Source organism: Pinus tabuliformis, chromosome J (genome assembly GCF_031772625.1).
Source record: "Pinus tabuliformis cultivar Carrire ecotype Pingquan chromosome J, CPIR1, whole genome shotgun sequence".
In the NCBI taxonomy this organism is placed as follows: Eukaryota; Viridiplantae; Streptophyta; class Pinopsida; order Pinales; family Pinaceae; genus Pinus; species Pinus tabuliformis.
In genome coordinates, this window is record NC_142295.1 from 1,003,182,783 (window position 1) to 1,003,203,218 (window position 20,436).

Sequence of the window (20,436 nt, forward strand, 5' to 3'; positions counted from 1 at the left end):
AGGTGGAATGGACACAGTAAAAGAACTATCCTCATATACCCTTGTTTCATTTTTTAATGAGGTTGACACAAGACAACGAACTATCCTCAGATTCCTTGATCACAACTCATAAGTGGTCATGAAGGAGAGATTTGGTTCTGATGCACATCATTGAATTGATCGTTAGTTGATGTAGGTATGGGAAGGTTGCCACATAATTAACTTGTGGCGGGGATGATACCATTGGTATAAATGGACCATTTAGGGATGATGGTTGACTAGGAGCCATATTTGGACCGAGAAATGAAAGCTGGTCAACGGTGACAATTCTACCTTCATGCGGGAAACAAATCACTCGAAAGAGTGTTGAAACAATATCTCCCATGCCATAAACATAGTCACGCCCAAGAAGTAAATTGTAATCTAAAGGACCTGGGACTATCATCACATTCAGATGAATGTTTTTTCCTCCCAAAGTAATAGGTAACTGAGGAAGCATCCCTAACGGTCGACTAGTTCCTTTGTTAAATCCCAATAGATTCTGTGTAACAAGCACAAGCGGTGGCGAACCAAGTGCTTGCCAAGTAGTTGAGGAAAGGATACTCATTGATGCACCTTCATCTATAATAGTGCTAGATACAATCATTTTACAAACTTGTACTATGATTTGGAAAGGCACATAAGAAGGAAGGTGGAATCTTGCTAGTCGATTCCAATCAAAGGAAGTGACTAGAATACTTGGAGGGGGTTATCGTAGAAACGGGAGAATTAACCCCTTGAGTTACGAGAACTGCAGGATTTTCCTCCTGTCTTGATGGAATAGGTGGATTTCCCCCAAGCTCATTTGAATATGAAGAAACAAAAAGAACCTAAGTGGTACAGTGTTCACTCTCTTCGGAAAAGGTATGATTTACCGAAGATGAAATTGGGTCAACTGTTACCTTGACCTGTTGATTTTCGTCGAGTATAGACTCATAGGATTCACTTTTAGAGAGAGTGGGTCTGACTGACGTTTGATTTGAGTCAGTCAATTTATCAACTAGTGAAGGATTTAGGGATACTTTCCTGTAACCAGATGGAAGTCACAGCAGTGAAGCAGGACTGTTATCCAACACTTTCTTGGCTTCATCCAAATAGGGACAAATGTGAATGGGGTGATTCCCTTCACATAACCTACATGGAAAATTGACTTTTCCGTTCTGTCCATGAACTTTTCTATCAGTAGTTGGTGGTATGTCGCCAACATGATCTCCAGAGGTTGATGACATGGGATGATGTGAATGGGAAGACCATTCTTCTAGGATCTGAGGAATATCAGGACAATTTCAAAGAATATGGTCTCCTACACAAAGTTTGCATGGATATCGAATTTTGTGAGGCTTGATGGATGGTTTCTCATCAGACGTTCCATTCAAAGCAATGGTTGCTTGGTTGTCCCTTTGTTGAATTTGCTTCTTCTTCTTCTTCTTCCCTTTCTTCTTCTTCTTAGCCACCTGGTTACTAGTACCAATACTTTCACCAGGCGAAGAGGAAGAAGGGGAGGAAGAAACGACCGGGGAAGAAGGCAAAGGGTCAAAAGTTGGATCAACTGGAGGTTGATTTTTTCCAGTTGGAGGTGTACTCGATTGCGGAGAAATCATGACACTTTGAGCCAAGGAGGTTGAAAACAGCCATACTGGCAAGCCAATGGTAAATCCCAGAAGGGACAATGTAGCCATATATGGAGCACCAATATTTCCGAAAGGAGGAGAAGGACTAGGATTTCCATCAAAAGGAATTCCTTTATTGGTGGACTCCGGATTTGTCGCCATATGTTTCAACCTAAGATCAACTAAAAGATAAGCGTGGAGGATGTTATCCGTGGTCAATTAATTTTTACGACACTAGAACTTAACTTTGCTTTTTCATTTTTTAAGAGTCGAGAAAAAGCAAAATATGACTCTAGTCGCTTTCGTTGTTTAATGAGATTGAAAGGACAAGTGCTCAGATGAACCTTTTCTTTTAAGGAGTCGAAAAGGAGCAAAAGTGACTGCTCTGGAGATAATAAGCAAGAGGGTTTACCAAACTAATCACAAAAGAACAATATACACCTTGGTGGTAAATTAAAGAGAAATTACCAAGGACTTTACGTACGGTAGTCAATCTTCCCGAATGTTGTGTTCAGTGCATTGTGATTGGTAAGGCGACAGACTTGGTTTCCTATGGATAAAGGATTTAAGCCTATTGGGGTCTCTCACTATATACGTGACGGTATAGGGAGCACAAGTCCATGCCATCACTTGTCGTATCAAAGAATAGGAATCACCCAACCTTTAGTGACAACGATAGCCACTAGGTTTAACGACGTCGGAACACGTCTCTAGCCTAGACCTCTAAATGTGTTGCGTTAGATTCCAACGCGTTGTTAAGTTCATTAAGGTTCATTTTAAGTTGATCTTTCCTAAAAGTTTTCCTTTAATGGTTCACCATGAAATGATCTGAAATTCCTAAAGATGCATCTACAATGATAAGCAATCTTTTCGTTTATTTGAACAATGAAAATCCTAACTACAAGGGATAGAGCATAGAAGCACTTTTAAGCAAACACCAAAGAGCACACACTAATGCAATTTCCCTAAATCATCTTTTTGCACACAAACCAAAATGCTAAAATGCAAATGCATGTATTTGTTTTCAGTTCTCCTTAATGTGAATGATTCAAGAAGGAAAACTAAATGCAGCAATGACTCAAAATGTTTCACACAAAATGACAATTTTCGACAGTTTTTCTTCAAAGAGAGAAAGGAAGACTCAAAACGACACTTTCAAGTTTGAAGAAATATCTTTTCGACACTTTGAATGAAATCAAATCAAATCAAATGCACCAAAATAGTTTAATCGATAGGCTATGAAGGAGGATTTTGCGACACTTCACTTTTTCGACGAAAATTGAAGATTTTACGACACTTTTTCTATCGAAACGACAAATCAATTAACACTACTTTTTGACAATGGATTGTAAATGAAAAACAAACACACAAAAACATTCACCAATCCTAATCTAAATAGAGGCTGATCTAAGTGATGTAAGTTGGCTTCAGTGATGAGACATTGTTCATATTCAGCAAGCAACCAAACAAGAATGAAAACTAGTCAAAAACCTCAACTCCTAGATGGGAAAATTGAGTTTCAGTCATCCATCGCAGGTTGTAGTGATAGACAGTGTGATGCATAGCACTTTTCCCATTTGGGAACTGAGATGCATAGCAGGTTACAGTTCAGGACAGTGCGATGGTCACAGGGAGTGATTCTGAAAGTGTTTTTGGCTCAAATTTGATGCAGTTTTCAATGGATTAAGCTTGATTTTAATGAACAATAACAAGTAAAGTGTAATGGAATGTCCTAAGAGGCTACTAAGCTACCAAAAAGGGAATTTTGATACTTTTTTCAAATCAAATGCTCAAAATATAAACTAAATTAGAGATTGACCGAAGTAGCTTCTATCTACTATGCAATTGTAGAACAAAAGCAGTTCGAAGGCTTCCTGGCTAGCTTCAGACTCTATCTATAGTTTGTAAATTTCAACATAGAGCAAGAAATAGAAAAAAAACAATCATCGTCCCCAGTGGAGTCGCCAATTTTTTCTGGGAAAATTAGTATTTCTAAGAAATGCTAACCCTCTAGGTTTGGTAGCTAACCTAGAAACAACAGTCAAAGAAATTCACTATTTTTCCTATGAGTAACAGATAAGAGAAATATAATGAAAGACCAACCTGTAACTTCCGCTTGATTCCTCGCTTGATCTCCCTCTCCTTTGGCTGATCTCATAACTCCTCCCCGTACTTAACACGCTTGGAGAGTACCTGCACAGTTACAGAAACAAAGACCCGTCAAAGCATAATGATCTATCACAACATAAACATCATAGAATTAGAAATATGATAAACAAATGAATGCATTTACAGTTAACACAAACAAATGGGAAAAATCTTGAAGAACTTTATTGATAACAAGGAGAATTACAACCCATAAGTCTGATCTAGCGCCATCCTCCCAGCTTCAAGCCTTCTTCACCTCATGAATCAGCAAGAACATGCCAACAATAACACAATACTCTCACCTCAATACTGAAACTAGCAGCACTTCCTTACAACTCAGAATAATTCAGCCTTTAGATCTCTTGGATGAGGGATCCATTTATAGATGAATGCAAGAGGTTGAGTCATCAATGAGGATGATGAATGCCATTCTATTTTTAGGAATTGGTTCCATGAAAGAGGGGAATTGGAGGTGGTTTCCTAATTCCTTTAGTCATCCTTGGGTGAACTCAGAGGGGCAAGTGGCACAGGAGAAGTTTCTAGAAGTTTCCATGAGCAACTGATTCTCAAACTCTCCCAGAATTTTGTCTTACCTCACCCATCGCACCTTACAGAGGGCCAAACTATGATGCATAGCACTTTGACAGTGTGGTACCTACTATGCATAGCACCCTAACACAGGGATTTCTGCAATGATCCCTTTCAGGCACTTTTTGGATGAATTTTGTGATGGAACTTTTGGAGAATGAGGCATCCAGATGACTAAGTTTCTTTAGGGCATAAAACAAATATATTAGGGGTTGATGAACCCTAATATCATTGACATGTGAGTTGGGGTTGATGTGCCTAAATATGTCTATAACAATTTCTGAACAAAATAACTTTCCTTTCGCTACGCCCTTGGTGACTTGACCTAAAGGCCAAGTGATATGAGAGAACCCCAACACGAACCTACGGTAGAAATTGGAAAGACCCAAAAAGCTACAGAGCTCTGTTAGAGTGGTTGGGGTTGGCCATTCCCAAATGAATTGTATCTTGGATGTGTCCATGTGTACACCCTGCTCATCAATGATGTATCCCAGATATTGAACCTAGGTCATGCCAAAGGTGCATTTCTCCAAGTTAACACACAACTTGTGTTGTCGCAGGGTTTGAAGGACCTGTCGAATATGGTGGAGGTGCTCTTCCCAACTCTGGCTGAAGATCAATATGTCATCTAAATACACCACCACAAATGCATTGGTGAAGGGTCGCAAGATGTCGTCCATTAGTCTCATGAAGGTTGCAAGGGCGTTCGTTAATCCGAATGGCATGAGCAACCATTCGGAAAGGCCCTCCTTGAATTTGAAGGTAGTCTTCCACACATTGGAGTGTTCGATAGGAACCTAGTGATAACTTGACTTCAAGTCAATCTTGTTGAAATATTTGGCCCCTTTTATCTGGTCCATAAGGTCTTCAATTCGCGGGATTGGGTACCTATTCTGGACAGTGATCTTGTTCAGCGCCCGATATTTAATACAGAGCCTCCAGGTCCCATCCTTCTTCTATACCAATGCAATCGAGCTCCCAAAAGGTGATGAGATTGGCCTGATGTGCCCTTCCTGCAATAGTTCCTGATTTTACCTCTTGATCTCATCGTTCTCCAGAACATAGCATCGATAGATGATTCCATTGGGCAGTGACGTGACCGAGGTCAGATCGATGGAGTGCTTGACCTGATAGTGCAGAGGTACCCCTGTGGGTGAGGTGAAAACATCCTTGTACTCCTCTACGACCTAGTCATTTGTTGTTATTGTGAAAAGGATCCCTACCTGGAAGCCGTGGCCACAACCTTCTTCTTTCCTTGGGGGAAAATCATAAGGAGAAAAAAATTCCTAGTCTGGGAAATGATCTTATTGCATTTCTTTGCAGTGATTAAAGAGATGGAGGTAGGCGGGGCTACCTCCAGTATCCTGTACAACTTATTAGCCAAAGTAATAATCATAGAGTGAGGTCTAGACTCATATACAACATGTCACTTCCACAAGTATGGTTGTCCTAACAATACATCACAAACTTCAAGAGGAGCAATGTCACACAGTACCTCATCCATGAAGGGCTTGATGCTGTAGGGAAGGTGGCACTGTTGGCTGACACGAAGATCTTGTCCTTGGTGAAGCCACCCAATGGTGTACGACTGTGGATGTGTTGTAGTCTTTAGGCCCAACCACTTCATGACCTCTGCTAAAATGAGGTTCTTTTGGTTCTCGCTATCAACAATGAACTGCAGCGGAGAACCCTTCACCCACATCTGTGAGTGGAAGAGGTGTTCCCCCTCCTCTAGATCTTCAGGCTCAATCTTCTGGATCTTGGTGGTGGCCACGGTGGAACTGGGCTCTGCATCAATGATCTGCTTCCCTTTGTCAGTTCCCTTATCAAGTTCTGATTCAGAGTCGGAACCTACATCTGATTCAGAAGCCTTTAGCTCGACCACCAGTGACTGCTTGGCCCGAAACTCACTTGTATTGTGAGTGGAGCTCTTATGGAACTCACACCATTTTCCCATGTCCTTCTTCATCTTCATGGTGTTGTTCTTTTCTTGCAACTTCAGCGAGTTGTCCTAGGTAGCCCTGCCTTGGCTTGGTTCTTTGTTTTGTGGTTTGGGGGCACCTTTTCCTTGCTTTGGATTTGCAGATCCAAAGTCCTGCTTCTTTTGTTTAAACTTCTTCTCAACCTTGACAGCGTACCAATACGTTGTGCCGAGAGAAAAAAGGTCCAGGAACTCCATCTCATCCTGGAAGTACTTATGTAGATGGTCGCGGTACTTGAGCACCAAATGCCACTCATTATCCTTGATACCCAGCTTCGTTCGAAGGGTATCAAAAATATTTGTGAACTCTGGCACATCTTGGTCCCTTCCCTGTCATAGCATGGTCCACTTTAAGTATTTGTCTTCATAGCTCCTAATAGGGTAATATTGTTCCTTGATGATGTCTCGGAAATAATTCCAAGTGGGTACAGATGAAAACAATGAGGGTTCACTCTCATCCTTTTGTTCACATTAGGTTTCCCACCAGTCCCTGACCTATGGGGCGGCTTTGAGAAGTGCAAAAGTAATCTTTTCTCGATTGGAAAAGTCATGAACTGAAAAATATCCTTCCAACATATTTAACCATTTATCTATGGCGTCTACATCTATCAGGCCCTCAAATATGGGAATATCGAAGTTAACTTGTACCTTAAAAGGAGTGGCGCCTCCAGAGTGGATGCTAGATGAAGATGCATCACATGTGGGTAGTCGTCGAAGGATTTGGGAAAATTTATCCATCATCACATCCCTTTCTCGTTCCAAGGCTTCCTCAAGCAACATTTTCAAAGGATCTCCTGCCCCCTCATCTTTCTTTTCTTCCGCAATGGTAGGTCGTCGGGTTTTTCGAGGCCGATCTTGCAATGGTTCAACCAGACCAAGCCCTAACTCCTTATACCCTGACCTCATTGGGGACATGTAAATAAAAACAGAGAAAGAGCAGATCACTCTGATAACACTGATCTGAACTTAAACAGGAACGCAAAAACTTACATATATAATCATAAACACAGAGATGCAACAAAAAAACACTTCATTTCATTAATAGAAAAATATTGAACTATGCTTACAAACAAAATCGAAATAAGATAGCTCGGGCAATGGTAGCTTATCTCTGAGAAGAGATGTGGCATCTAAATGCCTCTGAACTGTGTTACAATGAGGCTTAAGGGCCTATTTATTATTGGAAAACATGAGAAAACCATAAACAACCAAAACCCTGACCCCAGGAGATGTAACACCAAGAGTTTGTGGGCCCCAAAGGGTTTAGTTGGGCAACCAACTTCTCGGGGTCGTAACTTGCTCATATTATCTTCATTTGGTGCCTAAGATACCTTGTTGGAAAGGTCTCACCGAGTACTACAGGTTTCGCCGCAGGCCCTTGCCTACAACCATAGGCCTGACGCAGAACCCCAAAAAATCGTCGTTTAGGGGGTCAAAACCGCTCTAGAAGTTTAGGACCCAAAAAGCTGCTAAAAATAGTAAATGCTGAAATGAACAAGGAAACATATGAAACTGACTAGGGGTTATAGGTGGAATAGGCGGGTGGCTACCAATATCCACCTAGATCACTCAAGTATATTTTTTTTCTAATTCAACATGACACGACACAAGAAAAAGTTCAAATAATTTCAAAGTAGTTTATGTTTTTTCAACTCAAGTAGATTTTTTTTTTTATTCAACATGGCACACAAAGGGTTGTAAATCCCTTCACACCCTGTTTCGCAATGATAAAGAGGAATATTTCCACATAATGAAGGGTATGAAATTACCACTGAGTCCTAAAAAGCACTCCAAGCTTATTCAAAGGGAAATCCATGAAAGTATTGCTTAGCATTTTTTTTTATTTATTATTTCACGTTCTGAATCTACAACCATAAAAGTGTAAAAGTAAAGTAGAATAACTTCTATGCCTACACTATGCTTTCTTAGTGTTTTGTTTCCCCCCCCTTGCAATTTTAAGACACAACCTTCAATTAATTTAGGTTAGAAATATATTTTCATCGTTTTCTTAAAATAGCCACTACTTGTAAGGGAAACGTACAAACTAGTATCATCTAAAACTACATTTTGGGATTCCCATATGGTTAGGACCTACCTATTATTTTGGGAATATAGAGACTATCTAATGGGTCGGTGCCCTGGTCACGAATATGCTTATGGGTGTTATTTAGGGCATAGATAGACTATCTAATGTCTGAGTGCCCTAGTCATGAAGATACTTATGGGTGAGATTTTAACTGGATGATCTTGATCTTCAATGATATAAATTTCATAAAAAGACCTCACAAGCTACTATGAGAAGTGGGTGCCTTAGGGAAAAGTTTACAAGCAAGATCTATTGACCATAAAAGAATATCCATCTAACCAAAGTTTTTAATATTCAGTCTTCTTTTACTAGATAGACCTTTAAATTTATTCCAAATGGTTATGAAATGTTTTCTCTTTTTAATATTTTTAAAATGGTCATGTTTAAATTTTACATGGTAATATGCACATGCAAGGAATGTTTTTTCAAGTTGCAGTTTTCTTTTCAACTTCGTTCCTCTGATGTCCTCAATTTCATCTTTCTTCAAGTTCATCATTTTTTTTTAAATTAGACCTCAAATGGAACCATTATGAAGTCAAGTTCAAAGAACCAAAACTTTACTCTTTGGAAAAAAATATGTGGTTGTTTTCGGTTTCAGGTAACACACTCTTTATGGCCATGAATGAAACGTTTTGTAGGTCAATCACTTCTTAGGTTTAAGCATTAACATAGAGCTAGATGCACGTTGAAGTATTTTAGTTTTTTTTTTGTCAAAATTCTAACATTTTGGTTTGAAACTATAGAAATCCCTGGGAAATACCATGGGAGAGGTTGGCACAGAGTATATGGTTGAATCCACGGGTGTTGTCACCAACAAAGATAAAGTAGCTACCCACCTAAAGGTTTGAATATTTCCATCCATAGTTCAATCATTATTATTGATATTCTTTCTTTCCAAGTTTGTCTGCTATCCTTTTAAATAAAATTACAATGAACTTATAATTTAAAATAACTTATCCTTTTAATTTATCTTGTTTGGGAAGAACTTATATTTTATAATAAAAGAAAAACCTTTTTCTTTTTTGCTAGGTGATCCATTTCAAGTTTGGCATTGTTGAAAGTCTTATGAAAACCATTCCATCACAAGTACCCTTGCTATCTAAACAAAACTCTTATCTCTTTTGATCTAGGATTATGCCCTTGCAATTTATTGTTTCAAAGTTGTATTGATTTGTATTTTGTATGTAAACAACACCTCAGAAGACGATTGATGGGCTGTCAAACAAGGACTAGCGAGGTGGCAGGGGATATGGTTTCAACATTATCCCTAGTAGTAAAGGAGTACCTAAGATAGGAATAAACAACTTATCAATTTTCATTAACCGCATTTAGAACCTTCAGCAACATCTTAACTGATTATTGTCGCTGCGACAAGCACCCTCCAAAATTTTGCGTACACTCGAATTTTGGAGCCTACTATGGATCTTGCGATTGGTCATTCCGTAGTCACTTCTTGGTCATTTGATGTTTTTTGAGCTCCCTTCTTTGATTGGAAGTGTTGAAGTCACTTTCTCACACATGTGCAGTTCGTAACAAGTGAATGAGCGCATTATTTTATGCAAGCTTGGACAAGAATAGCACATTCCATCAAGCATGTGCCTGTGTGATTTCCAATCCATGTCAAAAATCCGTGCACACTGACGACGACAATTTCTCACATTCTAGTTGTATTTGTACTTCCATTTTGTGAGTTTTGCAAATTGTCGCTTCTGTGCACCTTTATTCTCACGAGTTTCGTTTTCATGTTTTCGGCTATCGCTTTCGCTTTCTTTCACTTTAATTAGTGTCATTTTCATGTTATCTTTTCTCTGACATGTGTTAATTTCACTGTCAGTCACATATCGCAAGAGTCATTCATACTTTTTCAATTGTCGTTTGCATGTTCGTTGTCGCACAATGTATGTATGCTTGTTCTGGTGGTTTCATGGGGTTATCTTTGTGTGAATGAGTTGGTCTATCCATGTAAACATTAGTCGCAATCACTCCCAAGATTTTAAGCATTATTGCACAAGTGTCATCACGGTCGTCACAAATTTTACCATTAGTGTTGCACTTGTTATAAAGTCATTGCGAAGTTGTCACATTGAGGGAATGAAGCTGTTAACATGTTTTGGATGATCTATGTGTCGTCAAAGTGTTTCAAGTGTGTGATCACAGTCAAGTCATATCATTATTCACAACATTGTCTTTAGTTCCACACTTAGCCAAATTTCATAAAATTCTCAGCAACCTAGCCTCATCTAGCCCTCCTAAACTACACATTGTGTAGCATCCACCCTCAAGAACTAACCTTGTCTCTTGGCACTGTGCAATGTGTAGTCTCTGCCTCCCATAACTGCGCATTTTGCAACCTCAGTGCTCAAGCCTAGCCCCTGAGTCCAAGAATTTCATAATGTTTCTCTCCAACCAAGCCAACACTACACATTGCGCAGTTTCAGTCCTAAACCCTCAGACTTGATCTCCTGAACTGTGCAACTACACAATCATTTGGCCTCATGTTCTTCTAGTTCTGTGCATTTTTCATTTTTAGTGCTTAAGCCCAGTCCATGGCCTCCACAGTTGTGTAATCATGCCCTCCAGTTGCCTGAACTGAGCATTACGTAGTCTCATACCTCAAACCCAAACTTTTAGCTCTTGAGTTGCACAGCTGGGCAATCACTAATTCTTATTTGCCTCCCAAAACTGCGCAATTGACTGAAACAATGCCCAACTCCTCATCATGGCTCACTGAGCTCCCAAACTGCGTAATATCCTTCCTTAGTCCATCTTGAACTATGCATTATGTAGTCTCAAGGCTCAAGCTTCACCCCTAACTGCCTGAGTTGCACAATTGAGCAGTTACTGAGCCTCTTTCCCAGCCTGTCATCCAATTTTGTCTTAAGTAGTGGATCAATATGCACCATCTTAGACTAGGGGTTTATCGGACTGATGTTGTCTTGTCATGAGTGGATTGCAGATGTAGGTACTCTATCATGTTATGGCAAGATGATGAAGAGGGAGATGGAGAAGGAGGACATGCTAGAAGACACATATGGAGCTAAAGAGATAAGATGATCATCAGGCAAGAAGACAAAGGAACACCAGACTATAATAGAAGATGAATATCAAGATCACATGGAAGACTCCTCATCTTCAAGTCATAAGGAGGAGGAAGAAGAAGAACATGTACCATATTTTCAAGAAGACACAAAGAAAGAAAAAACAAGAAGGAAAACTTGGCATTATCACATCATCATGCAGTCCATGTCATCAGTGTCATGTCATGTCTTGTCACAAGTCATCATATGCCACATCATTATTGTGGATTATGTAATTACCTATTCAAAATGTATTATAAAGTGGAAGTCCAAAGGACACATTCAAAATATGAAGAGTCATGTAAATTCGAAAAGTCATAGGCAGTAAAACAATCATGAGGGTAGTCAAAGAGTCAAAAAGAAGGTGAAGCATCACCTCTTGTTTGTATATACACCCTCATTGTATAAGCAAAGGAATTTTCACCTTGGCTCCTCCCGCAAGGCATTAGAGAGGCGAACTAGTTATTTTGAGGCGCAAGGAGTGGATCCAATGCTCCACTATTTGAGTTAGTGATGTTCATTGTATACATGTGTCTTGGGATTTTTACTTAATAACAGAAGCCTTCATGGCCGACACGTTCTTCATGCATGGATTATGAATATTTGTAAGACTATTATGTGAATGATTGTATTTCATGTCTTCTTTCATCTATGCTAAAGTAGTTGAAATATTTCAGTTATTTTAGTACTTATCTTATTGAGAATGTGTTATAATGGTTTTTATTGTTCTCCCATCCTTGTGGACTATTCCACAAGATACTAGATACATCTTTTTCATTCATTGATTGTAATGATCGTCACATCTTTTGTGTACTATTCCGCTAGATGTCAGACAAATCCTTCTTGTTCGTGTGTGTCTCTACTTGGGTGGTACTATTAACTCTCTCTTAGAGTCTCACTTTACTCCTTTCCTCCACTGTAGAATAAATTTTACACACCTACAACCGAACACTCACCAGACACACCTTCTTGCTTTTCAAAGGCACCATGTGTTCCTCTCTCTTACTGACAGTTAGAGCTAAGGAAAATCTGTAAGAATACATGGCAATTAGGTCAATACTCTAGATAGGTCTCCTATTCCAAAAGGTATGAGATATAATTGGGACTTCACATCGGGGAGACCCCTTGGTTGACAAATTTCCAACACCATCAATAATGGCACTAGAAGGAGGGCCAGATGACAAGTTGTGCCCGTTGAGTCTGTTTTGAACCTCTTATCTCAAATGGTTTATTCTCAAATCTTACTCTCGGGGAGTTTCTCTAACTTATCCATTTATCAATTTTCAATCCCTTATGAGCCTCTCTATCACTTGTCTCATCTAAAGTTTTATGGTAGGATGGAACGTCCATAATCATGCACATTTATGGTTTTCTTAAATTTTGTGAATCTTACGAAATCAATGATGAAGAGTTTTCTTGTATTCTTTTACTCCTCACCCTTAAAGGTCATGTTAATCAATGGTGCCATACCTTACCACCTGCCTCCATCCATTATTTCCATCATTTCCTCAAGGAGCTTTATTGATCCTTTGATAGGTATGATCACCAACATGTTTATAAAAGAATCAATCAATTAAGAATGAATCCTAATGAATCAGTTGAGGATTTATCTAATCAATTCCTTCACCTTTGTCATGAATTTCCTGAAGAAGATGCAGATTGGGGTTTCTTTAAACAAAAGTTTCAATGTTTGGTTCATGTCTCTTTGCACAGTGAACCTAAACCCCCTGATGTTTCTACTTCCCCAACTCTTTTGAATCATGAGACACCTCTAATTTTAGAGGAGGAATTTACTACTCCTTTTGTTCTTTTTCCTCCTCCTTTTCCAGTTCCGATAAGGGTGTCTCCATGCGATGATAATAAAGTTGGGAAATATACAAATCAAATTCCTAATCCATCTTCTCATTCTTCTTCCGCTTGTCATGACTTAGATTCAATGGAGGAAATCCCAGAATGGCTCATGAAGCCCATGGTGAAGACTAACTCCTCCATTCCGCAAGATGATGTTACTATTCATAAATCTAGTCTCGAATCTGATCTAGATTTTTGTTATCCTCTATCATCTACATGCCATGACTCTTTGTATCATGATCTTCCCAATCAACCTGCTCCACTAGCTAGTTTTTCACACTCTCTCAATTTTCGAGTTGTTGGTTCAAATTGTGATTAGATACAAGGCAGTCACATTACATAGGTAGGGGAATAGGAAGGTGAAGATTCTTTCTATCTTTCTTCTCTTTTCCAAAATCCTCCATGTGAAGATGATGCGCTTCCATTTTTGGATGATTTTCAATCTACTAATCTCGACAAGGAATCAAATGCAATAAATTCCTTTAATTAATCCATAGCCTTGGACAACAATCATTGTGATGATGATGACTTTTTTGATATATGCAATAACGAATGCCAAGGTGCATCATCTAATCTTTTGGTTTCTCGTGAATAAATTACTTTGCATCCAAAATTTGATCGGTCAAATAAGATATGCTTATCGAAAATTCTTCTTCATCTCACTATCCCTTGTGCTCTATCGTTGGCGATGAATCTACTCATTATGGAGATACTCCATACTCTTCAAGTCCTTCATTCGATGAGTTAACCTCTCAATTGGCACAAGGTGGTGAGATTATCCATGATGTAAATGAAAACGATCAAACCATTGAGTACTCTTCCCATCCCTCATCATCTCTTCTCTTGCATGAAGACAACTCTTCAAATAAGCTTGCTAACGAAATTTCCCCGATTCATTCATCTTCGAATTTACGATCAAAAGTATTTTTTGACTTGAGTAATTTGGTTGTTGAAGTTGAAAAATCCGGTAAAATCAATGATAGAGATGGCTTCCATCCGGTGAGCAATGGCCTTATTGAAACCAGTGGTATCATCTATCTTCAAACCATGACTAATATGGTTCAATCTTCAAAATGCGATTTGACAATCATGGAGGGTTCCAGGACCTGCCAGGGAGTGGAGGAACTTCAACTTCTGTTGATGGTTATGTCAGGATCCCATGACTCTGGTAAGCCCCACAAACTAAGTCAGATTTAGTTTCTCTCGCATAATCCTTATCTTTGCATGATTTCACTTGATATAAATCTCTTTCTAAAATATGTTTGGTATTTTGGATGTAAGCTTTCAAATTTCCAAGATTTTACTTTTGACCAAATTCAGGAATCTTTTTCAGTTCATTCATCTTCATGAAAATCTCTCGCATCAAACTCGGGCTTGGAATGTGTATCTCTCACAGAGTCATGGAATTGTGAAGTTGATCATTCCAAAGACCATCTTTGGTTGAAGGCATCATATCTATCATATTTGTTTCATGATAAGCATCTCTTGGCTTTCCTTGTGAACACTACAAGAAAAAAAGACATTGGTGAGGGGCGAAAAATGTCACCATAAGCTCATTGGTGATGGTCAATAGAGCAATCGTCACCAAAAATTGAACATCACCAAAGGTGGTGTCGCCAAAAGTATAGGTGTTATAGTGAAATACAAAGTTTGTCACCAATAATGATTTATAATGACAGACAACAACCGTCACCATTTCATATGAGCAATGGTGACGGACCATAGCCTCTGTCACCAAAAACTGAATGTCACCAAAGATGGCATCACCAAAAGTATAGGTGTTGTAGTGACATTCAAATTTTGTCACTAATAATGACTTATAATGACAAATAGTGACCGTCACCATTACATATGAGAAATGGTGATGGACCATAGCCTCGGTCACCAAAAACTGAACGTCACCAAAAGTGGCATCACCAAAAGTATAAGTGTTATGGTGACATTCAAGGTCCGTCACGAATATTGATTATAATGACGGATAGTGACCATCACCATTTCATATGAACAACAATGATTTATTGTGATGGATCTTTAATGGCCATCACTATTGGTGCATATATATGGTGACGTTTGTTGACCGTCACCAAAAGCTGCATTGCTAGAAGTATAGGTGTTGTGGTGACATTCAAGGTCTGTCACGAATAATAACTATAATGACGAACAACGACCGTCACCATTTCATATCAACAACAATGATTTATGGTTACAGACCTTTGAGGGTTGTCACTATTGATGCGTATATATGGTGGCGTTCGTTGACCGTCACCATTTCATATTTTTAGTGAGGGTCGAAAAATGTCACGAAAGCTCATTGGTGATGGTCAAAAGAGCCTCTGTCATCAAAAATTGATCGTCGCCATTCCATATGGATGTCAGGGTACGATAATCGAACCACCAACCTCTTGTAAAGAAGGTGCTCTTCCATTGAGCTAGCACCCTTTAAAGAATTATACTTTTAAAAATTAGACCTTGAAACTTCATAAATTGTAAATTCTACAACTTTCAATAAATTAAAGTCTCAACAATATTTTACTAAACAAGCAAAGCAACATCGAAGTTGTAGGTCCCTACCTAATGGTTATTGAAGTTATGAAAAGTGGGTGGAGGGAAAAATAGTTATGTATAAGAGAATCAATATGTTCAGTTGAATACTCAATTAGAAGTGAAACTCTAAAGACATTTATAACCTATAAATGACCTATAACTAGCAAATGCACCAAATATTGCAAAGGAAATGTCATAAGTGGATAACATATGGAAGAAGAGGAGGCGGGGACTTGGAACCCTTGTACATCTTGGCATGCCTTAACACTTGGCACATCTTAGCTTGTTTGACATGTCTTTGTACTATCTAACACATGTTAGCATTCCCTAACACACCTTGGCAGTCATGACCTCGCAACTAGCATTAAATTTTTCCATGACTTGGGCACTCCCTAGTTGTCATGCCCTCTGTTATCCTCCACAATGTCCCAGGCTGATGAGGAGATCGACGAAGGTAACCAAAGACCAAGATTTTAGTTTGGTAGCTAGCCTTAGCAAACCAGAGAAGCCTCTCTCTATGAAATCACAGCCAGGAGATGACTGGAATGTAAAGGATTTTAGGCTAGATAGCTAGGCTCATGTGGGTTTTTGGAAAATTTAGGGACTTGGAACTCTGTCCACCGGTGTCTTATCTTGCAGGGACCTTGTCAAGGAGGCAGGGACTTGGAACTCTGTCTAGGATAAAGAACCTAACATGCATGATGGAAACTTCCTAGAATAGACTACCTCCTACCTAGAAGAGTGTCCCCTACTCAAAATATAGAACCCTTCTCTACTGTGCATAAAATAGTACTAAGAAAAACACCTAAATTAAGAAAAGTGAGCATCTAAGTCAAACTATAAAAGTATACTAAATATGAATCTGTATAAGTTTGGGAAACACTAGACAAGCATGCTTGCATACAACAACCATAAGATGCCTAAAATCGATGCACTTATTTCATCGTTGCTATACCCTCACAACAAAACTGGAATTTGTAGCATGTACCCCAAGGTTGTATGCATTCGCTGAAGGTGTAGATTGAAAGGATTTACTGAGATGAAGTACTATTGAAGGAGAAACACCTTCAAAATAACAGATAAAGTCTACTATGAATTCAACCCATTTGCACACAAACCAAGGCTGCTACTGGGTACACTTCTCTGCTAAATGGAAACTACAATGTATTGTAGTGCTGCAGAAGAAAAAACACCTTTAGTGCAACACGGATAAAACTCTAACAGATATTGTCATTGTGGGCTCGATTGTAGATGATCTCATCAATATAGGTAACAACTTCAATAATTGAAAAGCCAAAAGGTGAGTTGCATAGATCATTTGAAATGACATATTTGGGCATCCTTTATTATTGTTTAGGAGTGTTAGTATAGAAAATGTAAAGTAGTTTGTTGCGTCTTTATGTCACAGGCCAAGGATGCGAAGAAATACATAAAATATTAACTAGCATGGTATAAGTCGATTGCATGTTCTTTTCAAACGGGAATCGAACTCTCGTTGTGCGGGTTCTAATCTAGTGGGTATAAATTTAAATAATAAATTGATAGTTATGGGGTTGGAATTGTCTCACAATTCATGAAAAGTCCAAAATTTGTTCACTAGAAAGAAGCAGAGTGAGTCATCAGGTTTATTGAAGGGAACACCCTATTCGCGGGAAGATACCTTGAAATTAGTCAGGCACATTATTTATCGTCTTCTTGTACGTGTGTGCTTTGAAAAGATAACCACATCCAAAGACTTAATAACATCTTTGGTAAAATTTATAGATGTGAAGCACTTCTAAGAAAACCCATCACTTAATGACAATTGAGCGAGGAATATGTCGAAGGATTCAATATTTCACTCAGTCATAAAAAGGAAGTTGGGGTATCCAACATCTTGCCAACAAACTGACTCCAACCATAATGTGAAAGGCAAGTTAACTACGAAACCTCTTTCCCACTTTATAGTATTGTTGCCTCTTGAATTCCAACAGGTAATCTGGCTGCTTAGATCCACAAAACTCATGCCAGGTAAACTTTGCATGATACAATTGTGATGTGCAAGCTTGACACATGCTCTAGTTTCCCTCTAAAAGAGGGTAAATCAAAATATTATGACAAGCTTAACTGTAATTTGATCATACACTATTGAGGTATTGCATGGAATAAACAATATACTATCAATGCACTAATGAAGAACTCAAAATAAACGAATTTCTTATTGCTACAATAGCGCCACTCTTGGGAGACTCAGATAAAGCACCTAAACTGCATGACAAAAGCTTCCTAGAATAGAGTACCTCCTACCTAGAAGTGTGTCCCCTGCTCAGAATATATAACCCTTCTCTACTGTGCACTTTTCTTAAAAATAAATCTGTGCATAAAACAAAACTAAGAAAAACACCTAAATTAAGAAAAGTGAGCATCTAAGACTTTATTTTTATGTTCAGTAGTGATGAAAAGCAAGTCAGTGACACTCATGTGTACGTCAAAAAGGAATTCTTAGGGCATTTCCTCTCTAGAAAATGACAAACAATGTGAAAATAAATGTAAAGGTGAGGATGAACCTGCAACCATGCACTGAAGAGCACCTCTATAAAACAGAATGAGATCCATCTATAAAAGCTTTTGTTTTTTATTTTTCATTTGAGGATTTGGCTACTATTTTTCATTGAATTATATCTAGAAAAGGAAATTATTATCATAGTTTCTCGTTTCCAAATGTTGAGGTGGTAAGATTTTCATTTCTTACAAGATTGATTGTGTGACAGTTAGAGGGTTAGACCTACTTCATGAAATTATCACATCTGAAATAAAAGCCAAATCAACAACACTAGATGCATCATGACCTTGTATAGATCAAGTTTCAAAAACAACAGTTCTTGGTTTGAAACATTCCAACAGAGCAGGGTTGGTTGGTTACAAAATTCCAGGCAAACAAAAATATCAGAATGATAGAATAGTCATAGCTCCAACACCTACAGTAGATCTAGTTTCATCTTTAATGGCTCCTATGGGTCCAAATCAAGTGGTGGCACATGAGCTTTTAGAATCAATACTGGAAATGGTTGTTCAAATACTATATGAACTTCACCTTTTATGTATACCTAACATTCTCTGCTTTAGTTATCTACACTTGTCCTTACTTTTTTTTTTTCAAATTTCATATGATACCCATTCTCCTTCGATGTCTTGGTATGCACTGACATGACAACACTGGAAAATTACAGAAAATCATGTTGTAGTTGGAGAAATGATGGAACTAAAGTCTACAGTTCAAGGTAAATACAACTCACTGAACACGCTAAATGGAGATTTAAGTTGGAATCCTCATTACGATTCTGCTCGTGCAAATGGAGGCTACAATTTGGGCTTCTCATTGATTGTTCTGCAAGTATGTACCATGCAGTTAGTGCTTTTGTAAGAGAGAAATCATATTTCTATCATGTGATAGTTAACTTGCTTAAATCCTATATCATGGTCAACTAGTGAACTGCTTATTTGTCTGAAGTAAACTTAAACATCAATCCAACAAAAGTTGTTGTCATTGTGGAATGTTGATTTGCCAATAAAATTTGTTTGGTAGGCATGTTATGGCATTGCTTTCATCTACATGTTTATCTGTTTCAACTGATGTGTGGAAACCTGCTTTGACTTGGGCTGACAGAGTGAATGCCAGTAGCTTATTTGTGAGATTCTATGTGCTACTCCTGAGGCAGCATCTGCTGATGCTACCATTCAAACAGCTAGACTTGCAAGCAAGGTTCCTGCAAAAGAAACACGGTTGGTTACAGTCAATCATTTTATTCAGTTTTTCTATAATTTAGAGATCAGCAAAAGAATATTCAAGTTCTTATTTTGCCTACTTCTAGTTTAGCTTGATTTAAGATTTTCATGTGCAGGCCTTTTTCTATGGTATTTTATAACAAACGTTTACCATGATGACATAAGTTTGACCAATATTTTTAGGCAGTAGTTGTCACTTTATAGATAAAAATAGAGAAGTTCTAGTGACTTGCATTCTGCTACTGACAAATGTCCAAGTCTTAAAAGCTGAACTTATAGGTAGTGGTACTATTTTCCTATTAGAGACATTTAAAGCATAATATGACCAGGTAGATGATAATGACCTTCACTATATGCAACAAATACTGATGTTTTATGTTCTATACACTGGGAAGTGGAGTGTTGCAACTAGATTTGAGGAGAAGCCCGAGGAGCTCCACAATTTCAACAATTATGATTTATCAATTATTATATGGGGGCATACTGTGATGTGCCACACATCATCACCACATTACAACATGTCACTTATCCTTGTGTTGCTTTAGGATGAGAAAGGAAGAAAGAAAGACTTTATTTTTATGTTCAGTAGTGATGAAAAGCAAGTCAGTGACACTCATGTGTATGTCAACAAGGAATTCTTAGGGCATTTCCTCTCTAGAAAATGACAAACAATGTGAAAATAAATGTAAAGGTGAGGATGAACCTGCAACCATGCAGTGAAGAGCACCTCTGTAAAACAGAATGGGGACAACAAGCTAGGTCACACTA

At 38.4% G+C, this 20,436-nt stretch overlaps 1 pseudogene; it reads left to right on the forward strand.

Annotated features, from left to right (window-relative positions):
* Nucleotides 1-20,436, forward strand: part of LOC149230236 (uncharacterized) — an 84,810-nt pseudogene that overhangs the window by 11,455 nt on the left and 52,919 nt on the right.